This window comes from Neofelis nebulosa, chromosome 5 (assembly GCF_028018385.1).
Source record: "Neofelis nebulosa isolate mNeoNeb1 chromosome 5, mNeoNeb1.pri, whole genome shotgun sequence".
In the NCBI taxonomy this organism is placed as follows: domain Eukaryota; kingdom Metazoa; phylum Chordata; class Mammalia; order Carnivora; family Felidae; genus Neofelis; species Neofelis nebulosa.
In genome coordinates, this window is record NC_080786.1 from 107,128,688 (window position 1) to 107,145,879 (window position 17,192).

General features: G+C 36.5%; 1 pseudogene; it reads right to left on the reverse strand.

Moving 5' to 3' along the window:
• Positions 1–255: 255 nt before the first annotated feature.
• LOC131513169 (large ribosomal subunit protein eL18-like) lies at positions 256–16,594 on the reverse strand (annotated as a pseudogene).
• Between the last annotated feature and the right edge of the window lie 598 nt (positions 16,595–17,192).

Sequence of the window (17,192 nt, forward strand, 5' to 3'; positions counted from 1 at the left end):
CTCAAGGTCCCCAGCCAATACCTGCAGGGACGTCTGGTACCTAATTGCCCTCTCCCATCCCTGTGATGTTCCTGCTGCTTTCTTAGCACCACTACCGAAGCCATGCTTGACCATGTGGAACCCTACCAGAAACTCCAGTCTGTAAATAAGTGTTTCTCCCTAGTAGTTTTTCTCATGTTTGTTTCCCACCAAGTGTCTGGAGCCATGTATATCTACATTGCAATTCCCAAGGTGTCCGCAGGTAAGATCTCTGGTGGCTTTGTGTGCAAAATAAAAAGGACTCATTAATCCATTTTCAACTTTTTCATTAATTAACTTTTTGCATCCAAAATCTTTTAAATAACAAAGGGGTAGTTTTTGTAACCACGGTGAGCCCATTGAACACTGGTGAGCTCAAACTTCTGGCCCTTGGGGTGCACGTAGGGTGTAGTGTGGCTGCACAGGGTTCCTCCGGCCTTGTAAGAATGCCTGTACACTTCTCGCCTTTCCGAGGAACAGAGAGCAGGACAGTGCCGTAGCGGTTGGGGGAGTCCAGGGCCAGCCGGTTGAAGGTGAGGATCTTGCCCCCACCTTGAGGATGAAGTTTCCGCACATAGCTGCTTACGGTGCAGTTTGGTGCAGCTTTCAGTTTGGGTACCTCCTGTACACTGAGGTCACTCGTTACAGTTCCTGAACCCACAGCTTTTTTTGTCTTCCTGGTCAGGATGTTTTATCCTCCAGATCATCCAGGAAAGGGACAGAAGCAGCTGGTTTGGTGCGACTCATGAACCACCTCTTCAGCACAACTTGGTTGAAGGTGGAGTTGGTTTGTTTGGGAAGAAAACTGCACAGCCTGACCAACAGCCGTGGGTCAGTGTCCTGGCTCTCGGGTTCTTAACCTTAACCTTTTGGCCCTTGTTGTGGAGGATGCCAACTCTGATGATGGCACCTCTCCCACACCCCAACCTCAGCACAGCTTAGGAGGTGTAAAATGTTACATTTCTCTGGTGAGAGTGCTGTGGAATGACTTGTGTTGTAGCCCCTCCAATGATACTCTACATTATCCGTATCTTCTGGATAAACTCTTCATCAATTAATCATCCAGGCTCCTCATCTTCTTTGGAACTAGGAACTGTTCTAGAGTTCTAGAACTGTTCTAGAACAGTTCTAGAACTGTTCTAGGGCTGCTTTAGAGCTTGGAGATATATCGCACCTTCCTTGTTTATTTACTCCCTTGTTTTGCTGGAAACCATTCCCCAGCAACTTTCAGTAATTATATGGAAGGAGAAAAGTTTTTGAGAACACCTATATTAGAATTTTTTTTTTATATTCTCATAGTTGATAGTTTAGACTTAAATTTTTATTTATTTTTTTTAAAATGTTTACTTATTTTGAGAGAGAAAGTGAGAGAACACAAGCAGGGAGGGGCACAGAGAGAGAGAGAGAGAGAGAGAGAGAGAGAGAGAGAGACACACAGAGAATCCCAAGCAGGCTCTGTGCAGTCAGCGCAGAACCCAACTTGGGGCTCTATCTCACCAACTGTGACATCATGACCTAAGCCAAGATCAAGAATCAGTTGTTTGACTGAGCCACCAAGGTGCCCCTAGACTTAAATTTTTAGGTAGCAAAGCAAGACTCAATATTTTAAAAGGATTTTTACATTTGTTTTATTACTTTCAGCATTGCTACTGAGAAGGCTGATGGTACTTTTATGCCCAGACCTATGCCTGTGAATTTTGTCTCCCTTTTACCCGCAAATTTTCAGGATCTTCCCTCACTATTCAGATGATGAAATTTTGCAGTGATGGGCTTTGGTGTGAGTTATTTTGTTTTTCAATTCATTTCTGTTGGGTACTTTAAGCTCTTTTCAATGTGGAGATCCTTGTATACCAGTTAAATTAGGGGAATTTTCCTTGTTTTAATTTATTTCTCTCTTATTTTTCCCTCTCATTTTCTCTGCTTTCTTTATCTGGAACTCTTATTATATAAATGTCGGATTTACTGAATCAATCTTTCTTTTTTCTCATATTTTCTCTCCTATTTTTCTTTGCTCTATTTTTGTTTTATTTTCTGAGAGATATCCTCAACTTTATTTTTCAATATTTATTTTATTTTTAATTTACTATATTTTAATTTGCTAAGACTTTTTTTCTTCTTGTTATCTGAAATAACCCCCTTTTATGGTAGCATTCTGATTTGGGGCCATAGGTGAATGTTTCTCTCATTTCTTTAAGGACAATAAAATATTTTAAAACTTTTATTTTGTTCCTTAAATTCACTTGTCTCTGTTGTTGTTTTTCTGTATGTTTTAATTTTCATGTTTTATACTGGAGACTTTCTACATCTGGCTTGTGGTCCTTGGCCTCTCATTTATATTAAGAATGAAGCAATAGGGGAGCCTGGATGGCTCAGTGGGTTGAGTGTCTGACTTTGGCTCAGGTCATGATCTCCCAGTTCCTGAGTTCAAGCTCTGTTTCAGGCTCTGTGCTGACAGCTCAGACCCGGGAGCCTGCTTCAGATTCTGTGTCTCCCTCTTTCTCTGTCCCTCTCTTGCTTGCACTCTCTCTCTCTCTCTCTCTCAAAAATAAATCAAAAAAAAAAAAAAAAGAATGAGGCACTAAGAGCTTTATTGGAGCCCCGTTTTCTCAGGTGGGGCTGGTTTACTGATGAATTTTACCCAGGGGAGAATTCAGGCTTTTTGTTTTGTTTGAGGGGCTCTCCCATTGTTGGTATGGATAGGATTTAAAAAAAAAATTTTTTTTTAACATTTATTTATTGTTGAGAGACAGAGAGATAAAGAGACAGAGCATGAACAGGGGAGGGGCAGAGAGAGAAGGAGACACAGAATCCAAAGCAGGCTCCAGGCTCTGAGCTGTCAGCACAGAGCCCAACGTGGGGCTCGAACCCACAGACTGCGAAATCATGACCTGAGGTCAAACTGGACACTCAACTGACTGAGCCACCCAGGCATGCCAGGATTTTTTTTTTTTTCTTTTTTTTATCTAGTTTTTCCTTCTTTTTCCTGCTTGGGGGATTTAGATATGGATGTTAGTATTACAGGTACCAGGATAGTCAAGGGACTGGTGGACTCAGTGTTTAGTAAATAAGTTACCACTCAAATTCTATTTTTAGTACATTACTTACCTCTTCCCTTACCTATGCTTTATATCCTTAAATAAGATCCTCCATTGTTCAGCTTTTCCAGAGACTAAACCCTTTATCTTTAGCAGAGGTAGGAGAGAGATAATTACTTGGCTGCTTGGGATACAAGAAAATATAGCAGCTCTTTTTAAAGACTTAGCCACTTATCTTGCATTCTGCTCTGCCTTGCATCTTCACTGAAGTAACTGATCCCTTCAATTCTTCAGGCTCCTGTGGTGTGAAACAGCTACATTCTTGCTGTTAATCCCTCTTCTCACACACACACATAAACATCTCCATTCAGATCTCCTAAATTAGTAATAACTGCCTAGTTGGCTTCCAGTTTCCAAAATTATTTAACGTCTCTTTTCTACAGTGCTCCAGTTTCTTTCTTCCTTCCTTTCTCTTTCTCTCTCTTTTCTTCCTTCTTTCCTTCCTTCATTCCCTGCTCCCTCCTTTCTTTCTTTTTTCTTCCTTCCTTCCTTTTTCTTTCTTTCTTTCTTTCTTTCTTTCTTTCTTTCTTTCTTTCATTTTACACTTTGTGAGCCCACCCTTTTTTAATTACTATAATTTTTTTGAGTTTAGATGGATCAGAAATAAATGTATATGTTAGATTCACAAAGTTTAACCAGAAAATTCTAAGTATGTTTCTTTCTTTTGTTTTCCTTTTCCTTTTATTGGAGAGAGAGAGAACGAGTGGAGGAGAGGGGCAGAGGGAGAGAGAGAGAGAGAGAGAGAGAGAGAGTCTCAAGCAGGCTCCACACTCAACATGGAGTGTGGCGTAGGACTTGATCTCACAACCCTGGGGTCATGACCTGAGCCGAAATCAAGTCAGACACTCAACCGACTGAGCCACCTAAGAGCCCCTAAGTAGGTTTCTTTGTAAGTAAAAATCAAGGTACTGAAAGATCCTTCCATGGGCAGATTGGATACCAAATCCTATAGTGGGAATGGAAATTTGGAATTGTATAAATTCTGTCCCTGGGTGTTTTCATGTATCTACCCTTCATAGATTGGCATTTGTTAGGATTGGTTTATTCTAGAATTATATCTTTCTGCTTTTGCTTTTACTGCACTGAGTACTAGAAATATATTGTTATTACTTTATCTTATAGGCCTCACTTCTTTTTCTATGGATAAGATCATTATTAACAAAGGATTATAACTCTCATCACTCATATTCCAAATTCTAGTTCTGTATTTTCTAACTTAGGGGAGTACATTAATTGAATCTGTGCTCCTGAGGTTACTCTCCCACAATATCTATTCAGAAATACCTCTTTTTCTTCACCCTCTGAAGTTTTATTTCCTTTCTAATATAATTTTGTTTTAAGATAATAAGCATATGTTAGATAATATTTGTGTAACTCTTATGCATTATTAGTTATACAAATAAGGCATTCTATCCCCCTATTTTCCTTTTTAATCAACAACAAATTTTAAGTGTTTAGTCAATATTAAACATGTAGATAGAGGGGAAACAAGAGTCCAGAAAGGTTAGGGATTGAAAATTTATCAGGCATAGAGATGCAAAGAAAGAAGAACAGAAGAAAATTAACACGGTAGCCATTATAGGTCAAGTTATTTTCTGAGGTAAAAAAAAAAAAAAAAAAAAAGGATATTTATTTTCATTTAACTACACTATATAGCATATATACTCTGAATTTTTTTCTTCTTTCAAAATGGAATGTTGGAAAAGTATTGCTAAATAATATATGTTGTTACAAGGTCACCAATGAAATCCGAAACTTCATACCTAACAGTGTTTCCTTAAGAAGTTGATCTCCATGGGACCAGAAGACAGAGTATATTGCATATTTTGTTTCCAATTTTAATGGAACACAAGTAAAGCATTTGCCTACATGTATAAATACCAATGGACTACTTGAAATGGAGAATTCCTTTCTATAGAAGTCCGTTACAATTTCATGCTGACATCCCTCTGCCTATGAAACTCTGTAGGGAAAAGAGTTGGCAAAATTACCTTTAGAAGTCTCATTAATCTATTTATCACTTACGTGTTATCAATGACTTGCTTTATTGTGAAAAACACTGATCAAAATGCCTATCCTATAATAGCTTTAAATGAAAACAAAACAAGTTATACAAGATAGAAGAAAAATGAATACATTATTTTTCCGCCTTAGACATACAAGGTATACTTTTGAGTAAATAAAAGATTACTAAATGCCTTCTGGCTCTGTTGCTAGCCCAGTGTTACCATGACCACTATTATCTAGTTAAAGAATGTTTGCTTGTTCTTGAGTGAGATGACTTAAAGCAAATCATTTTTGTTTCCAGATTAGAAGCTTGTTCTATGGAATCACCTCCCACCCCTCTTTGTGTTTGGACTAGCAAATCTATTTTCTTTCATATATTTTATTTGTCTGATTCAAGAATCAAAACCTTAGATTCTTGAAGACAGTAGATTCATAAATCAATGGATATATTGGAAATGGATGTTTTAACTTTCATTATCATGCTTCTTTCTTTGGAGAGGATTGATGTTTTAACTTTCTTTTTAAATGCTTCTTTCTTTCTAATGCTTTAGGCTTCTTATTCTAATCCTAGAAGCACCTTGCCCTAGTCACTGAATCATTTGCTTTGCATTGATTCAATGTAAGATACTTTTTTACATTCTGCACATGTAAAATTTTCCAGAATAGGTACTTAAAAATGTCCACATTTTTAAGATTTAATATTTTATTTTAAGAGAAAAAAGTGCAGTTTTGTCCTCCATTTTTATTTTGTAAATACTTCCTATCTTTACTCTGTCTTCACCAAATTACATGAATACTTTTTTTCCCCCCTTTCCAGGCTATCTGCTGCTATATGAACAGGGATTCTCTTTAAGCTTGCTATTGCATTTCAATCAGCCAACAGCCTATCTTTCAATAATTAATTCATCATAGAACACACTGATCCTACCCTTCTGGAAAGGACACACATTTCCCACATTTTACAGTATTGATTTAATATTTTAATTGTTGGAATTGAGAATTGAAAAATGATTGTTGCTTTTTCAACCAGAGTGGTATATGTGCAGAAGATAATAATAACAGTAATGCCTTATTTTACTAATTTAAAAATTAACCCCACCCTTCCACCACAAACACATACATTGGGATATCCATCTCTGATATTGGAACACATCTACTAGTAATTTAATTGGAAATTCTCCCTGTCTTCCTCCTTTCTTTCTTTCATCCCTCCTCTCCTTCCTCTTTCCCTTCCTTTATTTAATTTAAAAATTTTTTAATTTAATTTTTGAGAGACAGACAGAAAGAGCGAGCAGGAGAAGGGCAGAGAGAGGTAGAGAGAGAATCCTGAGCAGGCTTCACATTGTCAGCACGGAGCCTGACTTGGGGCTTAAACCCACGTACCATGAGATGATGACCTGAGCAGAAACCAAGAGTTGGACGCTTAAGTGACTGAGCCACCCAGGTGCCCCATCCCTTCTTTTGTTTGTTTTTCTTTCTTCATGGATGATAACATAATGATAATATGTCTTAGAATAAATGCAGACTTTAATTGGAAAAGATAGCATAGCTACAATTAGTTGAACTCTTACCACATGTTCATGTGCATGAGGTCTTAGTTTTTTTCTGTTTTACTGATGAGGAAACTTAGGCCCCAAAAACAAGCAGATCACTCAAACTTATATATCTGGTAAATGGTAGCACTTGAACTGATATTATTTTAGTCCAAAGAGTGGACTTCACATAAACTTTACATAAACTAAAGTTTCATTTGTTCACTATATGTGAAGTATACCTGAACAGAGCTCTGAAGTTGTAAAATAGAATCACACATGTTAAAGATGGAAGAAATTTAGAAGACATCTATTCTACATCCCTTATTTTGTAGATTAGAAAATAACTCCAGGTAGGTTAAGTGATTTCCTCCAGGTATTACATTTTGGAAATTTGCAGACACAGGGCTAGGACAAAAATCATACATACTTGTAGTAACAAATTTGAATACCATAGATATACATAAAGAAAAAGTGAAATTGTGCTCTATCTTAACCTGGAAAGATTTCTCCTTTCAGAGATACAACATTTACCCTACAATTTTCAGATCATACTGAAAAATAGGAACCATGATGAAAGTATCTGTAAATGTAATTCTTTAAAATTATTTTGGAAGTCCAAAGGAAAATATTGCCGCACATACAACTCTTCTAATGTGTGCCCTAATACTTTTATTAAAAGAGGAAGAATTGATATATATAACAAAGACTTTCATAACAATTCCTACTATGTATGAAGAATTCCTTATGTATTAACTTATTTAGTCCTCATCAGAAAGTTTTGAAGTGAGAACTAGTACCTCTGTTGCCATTTTATGAAGGAAGTAACAAGAGTTTGGAAAGGTCGAGCAACTTACGAAAGGTAAGAATGGGACAATTGACGACTCAGACTCTTTGGCAGTGAAGATTTGAGTTGCTCAAACCCTGGCTAATTGAGGTTCTGGCTGATGGTAGAGGTAATGACCAATGGGTAATGGAAGAAGGAAGCCAAAGATATTAATTAAAGGCATTAATTAATTGAAATGACCTGTTACAGAAATGAGGACTATAGAAGCTTCACAAGATTTTTTGGACAGGTGTACATGAATGTGTGTGTTTGTTTGTATGCTAACCACTTTCTTCAACTCTTGCTTTCTCTTTATGTTAATTAGACACCTGCTGTTGGTGGTTACATTTACAATTTTGACTTCAGGTAACAGTGGGACTGTTACTGAATTTGAGGAACAATTAATATAGCTAGTAATGGATGCAATGACTTGTCAGACTATTTCTCATTTGGGGGAAAAGAATAAAATCTTCTCTTTTAAGAAGGATAATGGTACATTGTTACATAAAGTTGTTTTGCTATATGAGGTTGTTTTGTTGTTGTATGGAAGCTAAAAGCCAGGGGCAAGGAAGTCCAGAGTCAAAGGAGTGGGCTGTACTCCTTTGTCTATCTGTTGCCTATCAGCTCTAATTGACCTTTTTGCCTGCTCTGTGAAAATGGATCTGGGCCTTTTGCCTACTGACACAATGTTAAGTTTTGTTGCTAAAGAGCGATGGAGAGAAAATGTAGGTAGAAAGGGTTTTGTTTTCTGGTTTTGGAGTGTTTGATCCTATGGCATGGATAGCTTCTTTACTGCTCAGCTTCTGAAACTCCTCTGGTGGGCAGTTGCACCTCCAGCAGCCAACTTCCGTGTGGTGGGTAGAGTCTTCAGCATCGGGCTCCTGCAGGTCATGGCAGCCAGCAGCACCTAGTAGCCAAAGGCTACCACTTGGGTGGTTTGGTAGTGAGAAGCACCTCTCTGTGAATAGCTTTCACCCACGTTTTAGAGCTCGTTTCCAGCAATTTCTGCCAGCTAAGCATCACAGCAAATTCTGTGCCATTCAGTGGGTCACAGCTACACCCTCTACTATGAGGTCTGTATCTCAGCCCTGGGGGATGGGGGATAGTGTTCTCTCTCAGCAATAGGGGTAGTCATTGCTCCTTATACCTGTTGTTCCTATAATTTTTAGAGGTCTCTTTACTTTTTACTAGCCAATATCTTCTTATTCCAATCCCTCATTGTAGTTAATAGTTCATTATATTAAATTTCCCCTTTTTAAATTACTGTGTGATTACTCTCTCTTGATTAAATTCAAGGCTGTCTGACCTCAATTTCCATGCTTTTAAACCACTACCCTGTACTACTTTTTACCATTAACAGAGATCATTTAAAGCTGATAATAATGTGGCCTTGAATTTTTTAACAGCTAAATAATTAATAATTAGGGTAGTAGAATCATAACATTTAAAGGTGGGGAAGAACATTAAAAATAATTCAGTCCAGTATCTTTTTATTCAGATATGGAAATGGAGGCCAAAATAACTAAAATTATGCTGAGATCCATATTTTGCATTTTTTGGTATCACTATTACCTATCATAGAGCCAATATTTATTAAGTATGATTTCAATTAAAATGAGTGAATATACTAGAAAACATTTATTGAGCACCTTGCCAGTAGCTACAGGTGGAGTGGTGATTTAGATAGAGTTGTTTCCTTCCATAGGTTTTCAGTCAAGTAGCAAATTTGAGATAAGAATAACAACTTTGTTTAAATCTAATCCCTCTTTGCTTTGGATATTATTGCCAAGCTGGTTGTGGGTTGAAATCAAAAGACAGTTTTCTTTGTGCAGTCTTTGTACTCATTCTAAGGCTGTATAAGGATAAGCATCATGTGGACATATTTAGGCTTAACTTTAATATAGCTATTAGAACCTGTTATCTTCTGGAACAAGTTTTGTGTAGTTACTCTAAAAGCTTAATTCCCAAAGCACACGTTTATGATTTTATTTTTGTACTTATGGGGACAACATATTTACACAAAAATTCCAAAATCTTTTTGGATTTTAATTTAGCAGGAACCTTCTTACTTCACTTTCTGAAATGATGGATGACAAGAAATACGACCACAATCTAGTAGTTTGTGACATATCTTGAATATGTAGCTCATGGAATTTTAATAATAAGCCATGGCTGATTTTGTTTATGAGTTCTGATAACTTTAGAAATTGAATAAATAAATGTCTGTCTTTATCACATCTTCATCATTGGGGGGCACTGTGTATCAGAGCATTTCACAAAAGTTAGAATAAGTCCTATGTTAAAAAAAATAGAATTTCTAATAATATATTTTATGTAGCTAAAGTTTTTTGTGTGATAAAAAATTTTTCTTATGTAACATTCATTAGCACACAGCCAAACTGAAGGAGATCAGAAATTTAGTGGCTCTTTTCATCCCATTTCATAATTTTAAAATATATTGAAAAGCTAAGAAAAGTGAAATTTGCTGGACTCTGAGAACAAACAAACAAACAAACAAACTTTTATTAAATAGTGGTTGTAATGTTCCCTTGTTGCATATCATGAAGTCGTAATTTTAACCATTCACTTCGTGTCCAGTATCATCACCTTTATATTTGTGTTAATACTTAAATTGGTGACATAAATTTAATATCCAGGACATCATGAATATTTTTGAGAGTATCAGCTTTTCTGCTTTCTTTTCCTTCTCTGTCTTACATTTCTGTGTCCATCTCTTGATATTTCTCCGTTCTTAAACTTGCTTCCCTTAGCACACACTTACTTCTTGCCTGACCAGAGTTTCTGCTGACCTCTGAAAAGTCATGGCAGACATATATTCTGCACGGATATAAGAGAATAAGGATTTAGTCCCTTGCTTCTACTGATCCTTCCAGAGATCATTCTTCATGGTACTTTAAAATGTCTATCCTAAAAATAATAATTTAAAAACTAATGTGACTAAAGTCTTAAAAAATAAAAACCTTTTATGATCTATAAACAAGGGAAACCACATGTTCCGTCTTCATGTATTTTCTTCCAATTTTTCAATGCGTTTTGGAGAAATAATTCGGAAAAATTCTGAAGGAAGTGGGCTGCAATGAACTGTGAGAACATTTGAACATGTTGCACATACTCTGGGGAGGGCAGCAGACGGAGGCCCTGCCTGTTACATTCTTTACCAGTGAGAACATGCACCTCTCTTATGATTGGCCTGGAGGGATCACAAAGAAAGAGAGACAAACCTGCCTCACAAGATTCATTCAGTGAGGGGTGGAAAAAAGGGCTGAAACTTGTCTTCGTCACTGGCATGATAATTGCTAAATATGGAATCCATAAAGAAATGACGAAAATCTGGGATGATGATATAAATAATTTCTGGAAATATCCATCATTCACCTGTAAAAGTAAATCAATACTATATTTGGATCTTAATGCATTAAGAATGATGCAATCTTCAATTAAATTCTTTTCTTCAGTTAGCCGCCCTCCTCCAATTTCCACATTGGGGTGATAGCCACCAATGTGACTTTCAAGTTGCTGGCGTGTTTGGCTTACTGTAAACGGTCATTCAAAATACTTGTTAAGCGTAGCTTTTTAAAAATGTTCATAATAGCAAATCTAATGCTAAGTTGAGAGAGATTTTTCTAGGATGGAGAGTTTTGTTTTTTCCCTAGTCATAATGGCAGGGTGAATTCTATGACCAGGTTTACTCCTTTCAGCATAACGATGTTGGCCAACATGAATTGACATAGTACAAATCAGTGGTGGTCAGTGTGGATTTTGAAGTCATCTATTTTGCATATTTTAACGTCCTGTAATAAAGAGGTCTATGACTAATATTTATATTTGAAAAGCCTTTTTATGTGAGACACATTAGTAATTATTTCTGGCCTTAGAGTCCACAAAGAGATAAGCTATTTTGAAAGAAAAATTAAACAGAATGTTCATGTATCTGTTTAGATGATAAAATAGCTTAATGGTTTTCATGAAACATATTTAAGATATATTGCTTTGAGACAATGCTTATATTTATATAATGGTGACGTTACATCCCTAATAAATATTCAAGCAACTTGGTTCCTGGTGAGCACCCTTTACTGAAGTTACCTGGATATCTAAATTTAGCAATTGAAGTATTTTCTGGGGTTGTAAGCAGACCTTGACTGTAATTTCAGTTTAGATCTTTTTGCATAATTATTTTGAAGTTGACATAATGGAGGAAACAAAAAGCACATGTGTGTGGGAGACAGAGACAGGGGAAAAAACAAGACAATATTTTAAAATAGCGTTTGATAGCTTACCAGGAAAAAAAAATTACCCATAAATGTTAACAAACAACAATAATAACAACTTATGCAGGGTTTTAAAAATTATGATACATCTATTCTTTATCGTTCTTATAGTGCACAATAACTTTAACAGGATATATGTATTTGGTTTTTATTATAAGATTCACTTTGGGACCAATCATTTCACTGAAGAGGTGAGTCTGTTTTTAATGTACTTGGTCAGAGCAATACAGTTTTTAAAATTTGCTATTTATTTGGGACTAATTGCCACCCCTAATTTAAAGAGAAGAAAAGCAAAAGAAATAAGTTTTTCCTAGCTAGACTGTTACGTGAACTATAAACTTAGGGCTCGAATGAATTTGACACTTGCATAGTTCAGTATTATTCCTGTTACAGAGGAGGATACTTACGTCCTGAGAGGTGGCCTGACTTTCACAAATGCTCCTTGGAGGCATGGTTGGGAGTGAGAGGTGAGGCCTTTGTAGCCTTGCTCATTTGCCTGGTGAATCCAACTTGGTGAAGATGAATTTGTTCTCCTTGTTTTGTTTATTTTAAGCCCTTTGTATTTGTACATCTGATGCAAGCAAGTATTTTATCACAACAACTTCATTTATTATCTATTTCTAATAATATGCATGGCCAACCAACACTTTAAAACATTTTCGTTTTCTGTGTTAAATTCTTTTTAAAATCATAATTTAAAAATGGAGTATTTCCAAAACACTGTCTTTTAAGTATCAAAACAAAGAAATAGGGAAGAGAAGGCAGCATTATCCTGTGATTACAACAAATAAGAAACAAGGAATGTTGATCAGGGCCTCTTCTAAATACACCTGAAAGTTTTTTGTTTTTTTTTTTAACGTTTATTTATTTTGGGGACAGAGACAGAGCATGAACGGGGGAGGGGCAGAGAGAGAGGGAGACACAGAACCGGAAACAGGCTCCAGGCTCTGAGCCATCAGCCCGGAGCCTGACGCGGGGCTCGAACTCACGGACTGCGAGATCGTGACCTGAGCTGAAGTTGCACGCTTAACCAACTGAGCCACCCAGGCGCCCCCACCTGAAATTTTTTAAATGACTTTGGGTAAGTCCCTTAAGCTATTAGCACTTCTATTTCTTTATTGCAAAAGGTAATAATAGCTGTCCTCTGACTGTTAACCTTTAACCAATATGTTGTGCACTCATTGATTCTTCTTCCACTGAAATATTAAAATCCTTGATGTGTCTTTGTTTATGATTGGGCTGAATACTTTTTACTATCCTTCCAGCAGGGCTGTAGAAAGAAGACTGAAAAATAGATGAAAATTAATTCTCACATTGGAATTTCAGTTATGACTATGAATTTTTCTTAAGAATCATTTGATCAGGGGCACCTGGGTGGCTCAGTCGGTTGAGCTGTCTGACTTTGGCTCAGGTCATGATCTCGTGGTTCGTGCGTTTGAGCCCTGCGTTGAGGTCTGTGCTGACAGTTCAGAGCCTGGAGCCTGCTTTGGATTCTGTGTCTCCTTCTCTTTCTGCCCCTCCCCTGCTCGTGTTCTGTGTCTCTCTGTCTCTCAACAATAAATAAGTGTTAAAGCAAAACAAAAAAAAAATTCTAAAAAAAAAAAAAGAAGAATCTTTTGATCAAATGCAGCTAGTGGATGGCAGAGGTTATCCTAGAATGAAACTCTGTGATCTCTAAGTCACTGGCTTTCAAAGGATGGTCCCCTAACCTGAAACACTGTCACCTGGAAACTTGTTAGGAAAGAAATACTTGGGTCTTATCCCAGGCATACTCAGTCAGAAAGTTGAGGCCCAACTATTTATGTTTTAACAAGCTCTACATCTAATTTTGACATATGCTAATATGTAAGAACCACTACCTAAACTAGAACAAACGAAAAATAAGACAGACTCCTAGAAGTCAAACCATCTCAGACTTGGCAGCAAAATTTATGTTATATGGTATATATACTTTTTGATGTTTGCACAGGAAGACAAGAGATTTGTGTTAAGTCTGCATTGATTGCTTATGCTGACTTTACCACTGAAAATGTTGAAAGAAGTCAGGGAAAGCTTAAAGTTTTGATAAGGTATTAAAAATAGCAGAAGGAGGTCATTAAGGAAAATATGGTTGCTGCTGAGACGTAGATGTTAGAATCTAATAATTTCTTCTGTTCACGAATGAAAGCTAAGAAAGGGTGCAGGGCATTCTGAAAGATTTAGCACATGTCACCAGATTATGATCATCTGAAAGTGTCACTTACATTCAGCATTTGTTTTTGTAAATAAAAGTTTGATTTGGTATTAAATTAATGATAATCTTGAGATTTAATTTAGTTCTTTGAGGTTGAGAAAATCAAAGAAGCCAGAAGAATTTGCTTCATTACAAAGATATTAATGTTTTATATACTTTATACTGGTAGCAATTTTACTTATAGTGGAAATAATTATGTTTCAGTGAAGGGGAATTATAAAATCAAGCTACTTTCATGTTGGACAAAATTATTTTTATACTTGTGGTAGTTTGAGCTACACTGCTGATACTAGCATAGAAGAAGGATATTGGCAAATATATTCAAGACTTAGTGTGAGCGCTGCTGGTTGTATACCACTGGTTCTCAAAGTAATTGTTTTGGACAAGTGAGGGCAAAGAAGTAAGTTGGTTACAATTATCTGGAAGTCTTATTCTAACTTACTCATGTTCTTCAACATCTTGCATTCCCCAACATCCATTTTATAATGAATTCATAAGGAAAAAGTGACTTAAATTATGTTAAATCTAAGAAGAATTGGTCTTTAAGAATACCTTAGTTATTTGCATTATCATCTCATCTGTAATATACATGTTATCTGTTCAAAGTAGGAGGAAAATATTACAGATGGGTTAAACTTCAATATCATATGTTTCTGTGAAAGTGGAAGAAGGGATGCCCAGTAATTTCACACTGATTTTATTTTTTAATCTCTTTTGTAGAAGCTATCAGAACTTTTCTACCTATAAAGGATTTTTTTCCTCTTCAAATGCATCTACCTTTCTGTTCTAAATCAAACCATAAAGGATATTAAATGAGACTGTGAGTGTTGGAGAGGTCGGAAAGCCTGCCTTGGTCAATCAATATATCTTTGTAAAGAAGATGCCTCAAACTATGAAGTCACCTATTGATTGTTTAAAACCCTACTGTTGCCCCCAATCCTTTTGATTTATTATTAGTAATGGAATGATGTAAGTTTGCTAATATCCAGTTTCTTTAGGATAGCGGTTTTCTGAATTGAAGTTAAAGACCACTTTAGACTTTTGAATTTGGGAAGCTGGTTAAACGAGAGGTGGAGAGCCTTCTTCATCTGATATTCAGTGAACTGCTATCAGTGATCTTTAGACTTGATTAACCTCTTCTTGGCTGTCAGCTCCCTGGGTAGTTCCACCCAACCAAATTTATTGTTCTGGTCAGGGTCCTTGGTCAGCCTCACTTCTTGCTTGGCCCTTTTCTTCCTCTGGTGTTCTCTTAGATCCATAGGCCCTGTTGCCCTCCTTTCAACGTCATCAGCTGTTTTCAGGTTGAGTCAGAGCAAGACCTTTTTTTAAAGTCCTAAGTCTGTTCCTGAAAACATACTCAAGGCAGAGATAATGCTGAGACAAGGCACAGCCAGTGTCTACATAACAATTGTATATGTTGAAATTGAGGAACACAATACACTTTTAGAAATAAGATACGTATGATGCAGAGGTGGAACACAGGATTCCCCAGAAGAGATCAATTCATTTGTGACATGGCATTCTCTTAGCATCCTTCTCAACCTTTGTTTGTTTCTTATTACTTGATTCCTGTCTTAAAAGTGTGTGTTATGAAGACATGGTCTGTGGCTGTTTGGTTTTATACATGTAGTGCCTAATGTGCAAGTCCTTAAGAAATATGAGCTGGAGGAGTTTTGAAGAAGGAAATAGCACAGAGAAATGGGGGAAACAAAGAGATCTTCATCATGTGACATAGGTTGCATTTGAATAATTCAATTGACTATCTATGGGTAATAATCTATGGAACCATGGGTAGTACATGGACAGAGAGGAGATTGTCTGATAATCCCAGTGAGGGAAGCAGCGCAGGCCCAGGGAACATGGTCAGAGTGTAAAGGGTGTTCTGTAAAGGATGATCACAGGAGCAGAGAGTTCCTGTGTGGAATAGTAGAACATGAGGTTAAACACATGAAGTGGACAGATGATGGAGAACTTGGCTTAGTGGTGTGCTGGAACTGGTTTGAATTATTTCATGAGAGCCTATTATGTCTCTCTTTCCACCTCCAGGAAATCAGCTATGATGAGAGTGTTCGCACTACAGAAATCTGCAAATGGTACAAATTAGGACACCTCCACACTCCTAAACACACACACAGGACCAAGTGTTGTTAAACATTTATAAGTGAATCACTGCATTGCGTGTTAGGCTTCAGAGGTGGTACTTGTTTCTAGGGTCAAGTAAGAGATAGCAGGATGAGACCAAAATATTTGTCAGATTAAAAGGCACCACTTAGCAACAGCAGAGTGTGGAACTGTTGCAATGAACAGAAGCTAAAAATATTGAAGCTAGCAATTTTAGTTAGAAAGTAAAATGGCAAAATTGATGGTTTGGAAGGATTTCCTCATTGTGTCATTCTTTTACAATAATATGTTGCTTTGATTTTTTTTCCCCTCAAGTTTCTTCAGATCTATAGGTAGTATATATGTAGGGAGGAGATTGCCCAATAATCCCAGTGAGGGAAGCAGCAAGGGTGCTTACCTGGTATTCTCTGAGCATCCTTCTCAACATTTGTCAGTTTCTCAATACATATTGCCGTGATTACTTGATTCATGTCTCAGAAGTGGGACTCCTCCCATTCTCAGAAAATCATCTTGTTCTGAGATAACCTCAATTCTATAGAAAGCTGTGACAATGAAATTTTTAAATTTTATTTGCTTTTATATTTTTAAGGCTATGTTTGTGCTGATAAACAAGGCGATTAAGTGCTTTCTTATGTAAATAACACATTAGAAAAAATGGATAATGTACAAAGGTATAAAAGAGAAAGTACTCATAACTAAATAGATAGCCATTTGTAAACATTTGTTGATTATTCTTCTAGGCCTAATACAATAATTTCAGTTTCCTTTCCTTCTTTCACTTGTATTTGTTAGTTTTATCACCTTCTAATAAAATACTTAATTTTATTTAAAAAAAATTTTAATGTTTATTTTTTGAAGTTTTATGAAAGCCCATAGATGGAATGGACAGGCTCTCTGGAGGAGGTGATACTTAAACTGGGTCTTCACATTTGAAAATATGAGTTCTTCAGAAAGAGGAGTAGAGAATGTCATGCAAGTTTGAAGATTTCTCTAGGTAGAGATATGGAGAATGAATTTCAGCCCTCCTCCACCAAAAAACCCCCAAAACCAACAATAAACAAAAAAAAA